Here is a 9,486-nt window from a genome sequence, read left to right on the forward strand (position 1 = left end):
CAAGTGCTGGGATTAAAGGCGTGCGCCACCACCGCCCGGCTTATTCACAGTCTTCTAAGTGGCAGTGATGGCATGGACTGTGATCATGATTCCTTTCACAATGTTAAAGATGTCATGGATGATGTTGGCCAAGGAGTTAAGCAATTGGTGGTGCAGGAAGCATTGGTGACAATTTTGAGTGAGTTCTCATATTTCTCATGGTTTACACCCATCACAAACATGAAGGCATCAGCAGACTAGGCAGAGATGATCCTTTTGGCTCCACCCTTCAAGTGGGCCCCGGCCTTCTCCATATACCAGTAGACTCTACAACATACTCAGCACCAGCGCCTTCCCATTTGGTGTAAGTGGGATCTTGTTCCTGGAAGATGGTGATGGCTTTCTTGTTAATAAGCTTCCTATTCTGAGCCTTGACTATGTTGCTGGATTTGCCACGGCTAAAGAAAGTTATACTGGAACATGTTGAGCATGTAGTTGAGGTCAATGAAGGAGTTGTTGGTGGCAACAGTATCTACTTTGCCAGATGTGCAGGTAACACTGGTAACCAGGCACCAAATCTGTTCACTTCAACCTTCATTGTGGTGTTTCTGAAACTTGGCTGTCTCTGCATGAGTAGCTGTGTCTGTCTCTGGAACAGGGAACAGCCAAAAGTAGAATTTTTGAAAAGCATAATCTAATTTGGCTCTTAATCCGTAACAACCTATAACCATGAAATTCTGATCAGTCTCTCTGCCTCGTAGAATCTTCAAAAAGGCCAGATTTTGCAGATTACTTTCTTGCCCTTGTCTTATGAAGTCTCACCCCCTGCCCCCGTCTTCCCTTCCCCTGACTCCTAAACACTCAGGTTTGCTTGGGGAACACACTTCTTTGTTTAGTTAAATTCAATTTTTTTTAAATGCTAAAGGGTATTATCTTAAGATTATTTTACATGTATGGGTGCTTTGTCTTCATTTTACATCTGTGTATCACACGCACGAGTGCTTGGTGCCTGTGGAGACCATTAGAGGATTTTGGATCCTATGGAACAGGAGTTACAGGTGGTTGTGAGCCACCATGTCTGTCCTGAGTTCTTTGTAAGAGCAGTAAGTACTCTTAATCACTGAGCCAACTCTTTAGCCCTTAACTTTAATTCTTCTTCTTCTTTAATTCTTCATGTGTGTGTGCCATGGTGGATGTGTGGAGCTTAAGGAAACAAATTCAGGCTATTAGGCTTGTCCTGAAAGCACCTTCACCCACTGAACCACATCACTAACGTTTTACCACTTCTTTCCTTTTCTACATTTAAAAATATTTGTGTATGTGCACAAATTCATGTGCCACAGTACTCTCCACTTTGTGGGTTCTGGATACTTAAACTCAAGTCATGAGCCTTGACAACAAAAGGCTTTACCCACTGAGACATCTCCCCTGGCCCCGCTTTCCCCTTTTGAAACAGGTGTCATGTAGTTTAGGCTGCAATTCAGCTACATTCAGAACGACTGCACCTCAAAGTTGTCTGCCTCTACCACTCAAAATGCAAGAATTACAGGGATGGGCCACCAGTCAGCTCTTCCTGTATATATTGTGAGAAGATAACCCCACTGGACTGTGATAAGGTTTATTGTGGGTATGGTACTGGCATTGAATTCAGGCCTTCACAAATGCTATACAAGGACTCTACCACTTTAGCCTTGCTTAAACTCCTGACCCTCCTGCTTCCAAGTGCTAGGATTATAGGTGTGCACCATCATATCCTGCCTATAGAGATTTCTGTTCTTAAAAGGGCCAAATGTGGTCATATATACCTATAATCTCAGTATTTGGGAGATGAGAGTTCAAAGCCAGCTTGGGCTACTCAGTGAATTTGAGTCCATCCAGGGATATACAAAAGCATGTCATTTTAAAAAATTTATTTATTTATTTATTTATTTATTTATTTTTGGTTTTTCAACATAGGGTTTCTCTGTGTAGCCTTGACTGTCCTGGAATTCACTCTGTAGAGCAGGCTGGTCTTGAACTCAGAAATTTGCCTCCCTCTGCCTCCCAAGTACTGGGATTAAAGGTGTGTGCCACCACTGCCTGGCTCAAAAGCATGTCTCAAAAGAGAATAGAAACTATTATTTAGCCGGGCGGTGGTGGCGCATGCCTTTAATCCCAGCACTTGGGAGGCAGAGGCAGGTGGATTTCTGAGTTCGAGGCCAGCCTGGTCTACAGAGTGAGTTCCAGAACAGCCAGGGCTACTCAGAGAAACCCTGTCTCGAAAATCAAAAAACCCCCCAAAAACCAACCAACCAACCAACAAAACAGAATCATTATTTAACCAAAGAAATAGGCTAAATAGAGGTCTCTTAGGGTGGAACATTCATGTTTAATATCAAATATGAACTACCTAGGGTCCTTTGATATCATCATCTTAATCTAGGCATGTTAAGAATTGTAAAGGCCAGCTGGGCAGTGGTGGTGCATGCCTTTAATCCCAACCCAACCCAACCCAAACCAGAATTTTAAAGGCTTTCTGCTCTTCTGAAGTATAAGTGTTCATTCACAAGATCAAAGGGTCATTAAGTCATTAACTTCATCAGTAGTTCCTCTAAAAATTAAGCCTTATCAAAGCAAGAAGTAGTGGCACAGGACTTTAATCTCAGCACTCAGGAGACAAAGGCTAGCCTGGTCTACATAGTGAGTTCCAGGATAGCAAGGACTAGGTAGAGAAACCCTGTCTCAAAAAAACAAAACAAACAAACAGAACAAAACAACAACTACAAAAAGCCCTATCTGGGAATGCTGACTATAAACTGTAATTCCAGAATTCCAGAGGCTAGCCTTTACCCTCTAGAAGAATGGATATGCTTGGGCAGAGAGCAGAAAATGGTAAATAGGCGCCATGGCAAAGGCTCAGTGGGTAAAAGGCATTTACCTCCAAGCATAGTGACTTGAATTTACTGCCTGGGTGAAAAGAAGAGACCTGACTCCTGCAAGTTGTCCTCTGACCTCCATACACAGACCATTTTATTTATTTGTTTGTTTGTTTGTTTGTTTTTTGAGACAGGGCTTCTCTGTGTACCTCTGGCTGTCCTGGAACTCACTCTGTAGACCAGGCTGGCCTCGAACTCAGAAATCCGCCTGCCTGTGCCTCCCAAGTGCTGGGATTAAAGGCGTGCGCCACCACTGCCCGGCCATTTTAGACGTTCCCATCTGCGTGAGCGCACACACGGACATATACACATTAGATACAGAAGATATTAAAGAAAATTGCTAACTGAATTGCCAATTCTGTCTTACTTCTGTGCAGACAGCCAAAACAATTGAAAGCTGGGACAGCTTGGTGTCCCAAGCCTGTAATCCCAACATTTAGAAGGCCAAAAGTTCAAGGTCATTTTGAAGTCTATAGGTAACTCAGGACTAGCCTGAGCTACGTAAGACCTGTCTAACCTCCTGCCAAAACCTGAACAAATGGCCAAATAAGTGACCAACCAACCAACCAACCAAACCAAACTCAGAAAAGCCAGGTGTGGTGACACATAGCTGCGGGGCGCTGCCTCGCCGAAAAGGAGAACGCCACGCTCAGGATTCTTCTGACAGCAGTTTTATTACAGCTCTTTTAGTGTTACAGCTCTCTTAGATGGTAGTGAGGCGAGGGACCCCAAGCCCCAAAAGCTTATGGCTTATATAGAGCTTTAGGAGACGTGCCACACACTCATTGGCTCTTATGATGTCGCCAAATTAGCATACTGGTTTTCGCGCCTTGCACAGGCGCACATTCAAGCAAGGCTCGCAAGAAGAACCAGGAAGCAGGAAACCGGCGCCATCTTGCGATGGCGGACGCGGCTCCTAACATCTGCCCCTTTTTTTATTAAATTGCTGCAACAGTTTTCCAACTGTTATTTCACCGATCAAGCCCACCGTTCTAGCAGTAAGGCGTTCAAGGCAGTTAAACAGTTGTGAGACCCTCCACACTTATCTCCCGTGCAATGGGAACCCGAGCCCTGGGAAGTGTGGAGGACTACCACTCAGGATTCCTGGTGCAATGGGAACACGAGCCCTCAGGGTATCCCATTGAATGATAGTGTCTCATTGTTTAAGCATATTCAACCAAGCTTGAGGGGATGTTCCCTGCTCTAAGGCAAGCAGTGCTTGAGTGATAAGTACTTTATCTCTACGATGTTGTTTTTTAAATTTGCAGAGCAACCAGAGTGTGATCAGCACTCCCCCAAAGATCATACAGCCAAACATTCCCACCCCCACCCATTCCTTAAAAAAGGAGAAGGCGGACGTGAGCCAGGAAGTGAAGTCTTCAACATCAATCGGGTTTATTCTGGTCCCATTCAAAACAGCAATCGTGAGCAGGAGTTCTTCTTGTAGTTCCTCAGCCTGTTGTGACCAATTTCCTTGTAAAAAATTAGATAATTTAGTACTTTCTGTAAAAGACTCATTGTTATATTTCAAGGGTGTGATACACATGTGTTTAGTATGACTTACACAGCTTACTTGAAGAATATCAGCAATTTCTTCCATTTTGCTTTGTAATAGATCTATTCGCTGATTAGCAAGCAGTATCCCAGAAATCAAATGGCTATTCATTTTATGCTGTTTTACCATAGCATCTGCCGAGGCATTCACTATATTATTTATTGTTTTTGCTGCTTGAACTTGATTGGCTAGGGCAATACCCGCAGTCACCGCTGCAGCAGCCGACATTGCAACGGCCGTCACAATGGCCGCCGTGATGCCAAAATCTCTCTTTTCTCTAATTAAGGAAATTATTGGAAATTTATCGGGATCGGCATCCACCGGTATAGGGACAAAGGTCAGAACCCGCACCAGCAGTGCTAAAGATGCGGACCCATTCCAGCAGTCTGTCAAATGGCAGGTGACATTCGCACAATCTAATATGCTGCTTTTATTTTTAAATTCTGCTAAAATAAGAAAGAAGGGAGCCGAAACACAAACTGCTGCCCTTTTGGCTGAATAATTTGCCAACAAGTTATTATATTTAATATCATTCAATATCACTGGTGTAGTATTAGTTCTGGTTGCTGATACATTCCAAATGTCATGTTGTGACTCACCTAGAGTTGCAAAGGCTGATAAACTGGTAGCAGCCCCCGCTAAATTTGTCAACACCCATTGATAAAATGGCCATTTGTTTACCTTCCCTGTTTTATTTCCTGTCATAGCCATCCTTTTTAGAGGTGGTGATAAGGTGAAGCCTCGAGATACTTCTACCTTAGGCATCCTTTTAGATTGGCAGTGCGTAAACACTGGTGGAAATGACTGATCTGGAGGGCACCATGGCCACACTCTGACATTAGTGGCATTATTGGTTTGCCAATATGATCGTTCAAGCATGGTTACCTTACTTTTTAGCAATAATGTAGTGATATTCACAGGGGACTGTTTTTTATTAGATGTATTTCCACTGGCCTCAGATTGTCCTGCCACTATATTATTGAGTACCTCGAGCAAGACACCAGTGCCTATTTGGGAATCTCCAAGTGGATCAATCCAGTGTCCCAGTGTAGCATTGCGAAGTACAATGCATGGGGTCTCTGCCCTGTTTGTTATGGTGAAACACAAGGTATCATTTAATCTAAATTTTGATGCATTATACTTGACAGTCTCTTTGTTTAAAGGTATGGCACATGGTGCCTCCAGCTGACAGCTCGATGATGTAAACATTGGCAGTACTTTAGAGTGGGAATGTACTGGGATGGGAACTGGTCATGATCTTACCACAGCCCACAATGGTATACTTATCGCTCTCTCAAGCAGGCAGATCATCAGCAGGATCTTTAGCATTTTCTTCAGGGGTTGGTGAGTCCTCTTTCACAGTTCTGGTCAGTCTGCTTGGTATCCAGATTGGATTTTCTTGATCCTGTGGAAAAACACAGATAGCTCCCCGGGATCTCACTAAAACTGGATCCGGGCCCTTCCATTGGTTAGTTAAGATATCTTTCCATTTAACATATTCTTTTTGAGGACTTGGAGCCACATGTCTGTCAGCAGCAGATTGTCCATCAGAATCCAGATTTAAAAAATTTAAGGTAAATAGGGCTAGGGAGATCGATGTCTTAGGTCCCATGTTGGGGCCTATTCCTCCCTTTTGTTTTTGTAAATAAGTTTTCAACGTGCCATTGGCATGTTCCACAATCCCTTGTGCCTGAGGATTATATGGCAACAGAGTTATATGACGGACACCAAGCCTCAGACAAAACTGTTGAAAAGTTTTAGATGTATAAGCTGGTGCATTATCAGTCTTCAGCTGAAGGGGCTTGCCCCAAGCAGCCCAGGCTTCAAGACAGTGAGTAATAACATGTGACACTTTTTCTCCCGCAAGGGGGGTGGCATGAATGATGCCAGAGCATGTATCCACAGATACATGAATAAATTTTTGTTTTCCAAAGGCATTGCAATGTGTAATATCCATTTGCCAGATATGAAGAGGTTGCAGACCTCTGGGATTGACCCCTATAGATGGAGAGGGTCTGAATTCTGCACAGGAGGTACATTTCAGAACAATATCTCGTGCTTCTGCACGAGTTAAATAAAACTTTAATCTTAGGGTATTAGCTGGTACATGATAGAGTTTATGGAATTCAACTGCGCCTTCTAATGGCGAGCTTACCCAATATAGGGTTTTAGTGGCTTTATCAGCAATAGCATTAGCCTGAGACATAGGCCCAGGAAGCAATGAATGTGTTCTCATGTGTTGAATAAAAAATGGGTGACACCTATTGAGAATATGGTGTTGAATATCTTTAAATATCTCAGCAACCATGCTTTTAGGGTGGATAAAATCAGCCACTTCTAATTGTTTAACAGCTCCTACAACATAATGCGAATCTGAAATTATGTTTATAGGCTCTGAAAATCTTTGCAACACTATCGCTACAATAGCACATTCTACTAATTGGGGAGATGTATAATCAAACTGAATTCGAGTAGGGACATTATTAACCACATAACAACCAATGCCTGTCTTAGAACCATCGGTATAAATATCCAATGCTTGATGAATAGGATGTGTCTTAGTAACTTTGGGAAATATAAATGAGTTAGAAAGAGTAAATTGTAACAAGGGATGTTTAGGATAATGATTATCAATATTTCCAGGGAATGAGCATTTTAAAATTGCCCAAGCATCTTGAGATGCACATAAAACTTGAATTTGATACATAGTATAAGGACATACAATTGTATTAGGATATTGTCCAAAATGCATCATGGACAGCCGAAGTCCCTTTAAAGCCAATTCTGCAACTAAGGTAGGATAATAGCCTAAAGTCTTTCCAGGAGAGCTATGTGGGTGAATCCATAGCAAGGGTCCCTCTTGCCACAGTACTGCAGTTGGTTGTTGAGGAGAGGGAAGAATACATAACTGGAAAGATAATTCGGGGTTAAGTCTATCTAGTTGAGCATGTTGTATGGCCATCTCTATTTTATCCAATACTTTAGACGATTCAGGGGTCAAAGTTCTCAATGAAGTAATGTTAGAATCTCCCTCAAGTATTTTAAATAAGGGTTGAAGTTCAGTTGTAGTTAATTTCAAATAGGGACGAATCCAATTGATCTCCCCTAGTAACTTTTGAAAATCATTTAATGTTTTTAATTTATCTCTTCTAATAGTAACCTTCTGTGGTTTAATATACTCAGGAGTAATTATCGCTCCCAAGAAATTTCCTATCTCTCCTTCCTGAACCTTTTCAGGCGCTATAGATAGTCCTTTCTGTTTTAAGGTAGAAACTAACAGAGAGAACGCTTGGTGTAAAACTTCTTTGTTATTAGTACACAAGAGTATATCATCCATAAAATGACAAATTCTAACCTTAGGAAACTGTTTTCTAACTGGTTCAATAGCAGAAGAGACATATATTTGACACATAGTGGGACTATTGGCCATGCCTTGTGGCAGGACCCTCCATTGATATCGGTGGTCTGGTTCCTCATGATTAATACTTGGGAGAGTGAAAGCAAACCTAATTTTGTCCTTAGGATGTAAAGGTATAGAGAAAAAACAATCTTTAATATCTACTATTATAATCTCCCAATGTCTAGGCAAGGCTGTCAGCAGTGGCAGACCCTTTTGAATTGATCCTAATAATTGCATCTGATTATTAATAGCTCTAAGATCATGTAATAACCTCCATTTACCTGATTTTTTCTTAATCACAAATATAGGCGTATTCCATGGTGACTGAGAACTCTCCAGATGTCCGAGTTTTAGTTGCTCTTTAACTAGAGCTTTTGCAGCTGCTAGTTTTTCAGAGGTTAACGGCCATTGAGGAACCCATACAGGTTCCTCTGACAACCAAGGTATAGGCAATGCATCCTCAATGGCCCCTAGGAAAAACCCAGCCCTTTCCTGTCTTGTTTTTCTGTAATAGAAACAGGGCTGATCCTGCCTTGTAAGGCCTTCCCCAATCCTTTTCCAGGGACACACCCCATTTCTTTCATCATTTTTTGAGTCTGTGTAGAATAATCATTAGTGAGCCTAAATTCCAATTGTTTAAGGATATCTCTTCCCCATAAATTAACTGGAAGTGGCAAGACATAAGGAACAACTGTCCCTCGTCTGCCTTCGGAATCTTCCCAGTGCAATACTCTTGCACTAACATCAGGAGCAGACTCATATCCAAGACCTTGTAAGGTTTGTGAAGAGCTATTAACAGGCCAGTTTTTTGGCCACCAATTGGTAGAGATAATGGTAGTATCTGCTCCTGTGTCTAGGAGGCCTGTGAAAAGCCTTCCTTGAATTTTCAACTCTAAGGTGGGGCGTTTATCTAAATCTAATGAAATAAATACATTCTGTCCTCCAGAGGAGCCAAATCCCTTCATGCCTCTAGTTAAACCTTTACTAGGAAAGAATGAATGTAAACTAGGGAGGACTAACAGCTGTGCAATTCTATCACCAGGAGCTATAGAGCTAATCCCCCTTGGTGATGAGCACATAATTTTTATCTGTCCCTCATAATCTTGATCTATGACTCCAGGGTGAACAATTAATCCTCTTAGAGTCGTAGATGATCTTCCTAGCACTAGTCCTACTGTATTCTCAGGTAAGGGTCCTGAAAAATCAGAAGGTATAGGCTGACACCCCATGGTAGGTGTTAGTACTGCTCTGGCGGTTGGACAGAGATCCAGTCCTGCCGAGCCTGACGTGGCTCTCCTGATTGTCTTATCCTTTGATGTTGTTGAGGGTTGTTCTGTAAGCTCTCTATTGCCCCATACATTTGTGGGCCCTGAGGGTGTGGGCCCCGTTGCCCGTTTTTTGGCAGAGGAGAAATTGTACGTCCTCTGTCGTCTTTAACTGACCTACACTCATTTGCCCAATGTTTTCCTTTATTACACCTAGGACACATTCCAGGCACCTTTGGACGATTGTTATTAGTAGTGCCAGGTGCTCTACATTGTCTTTGTATGTGTCCCAGCTTTCCACACCTGAAACATTTAACATTAGAGGTCCTCTGAGCCGCTAAAACAGCAGCTGCCAATCCAGCATTAGATAGA

Source organism: Grammomys surdaster, unplaced genomic scaffold (genome assembly GCF_004785775.1).
Source record: "Grammomys surdaster isolate TR1022 unplaced genomic scaffold, NIH_TR_1.0 252, whole genome shotgun sequence".
NCBI classification, from domain to species: Eukaryota; Metazoa; Chordata; class Mammalia; order Rodentia; family Muridae; genus Grammomys; species Grammomys surdaster.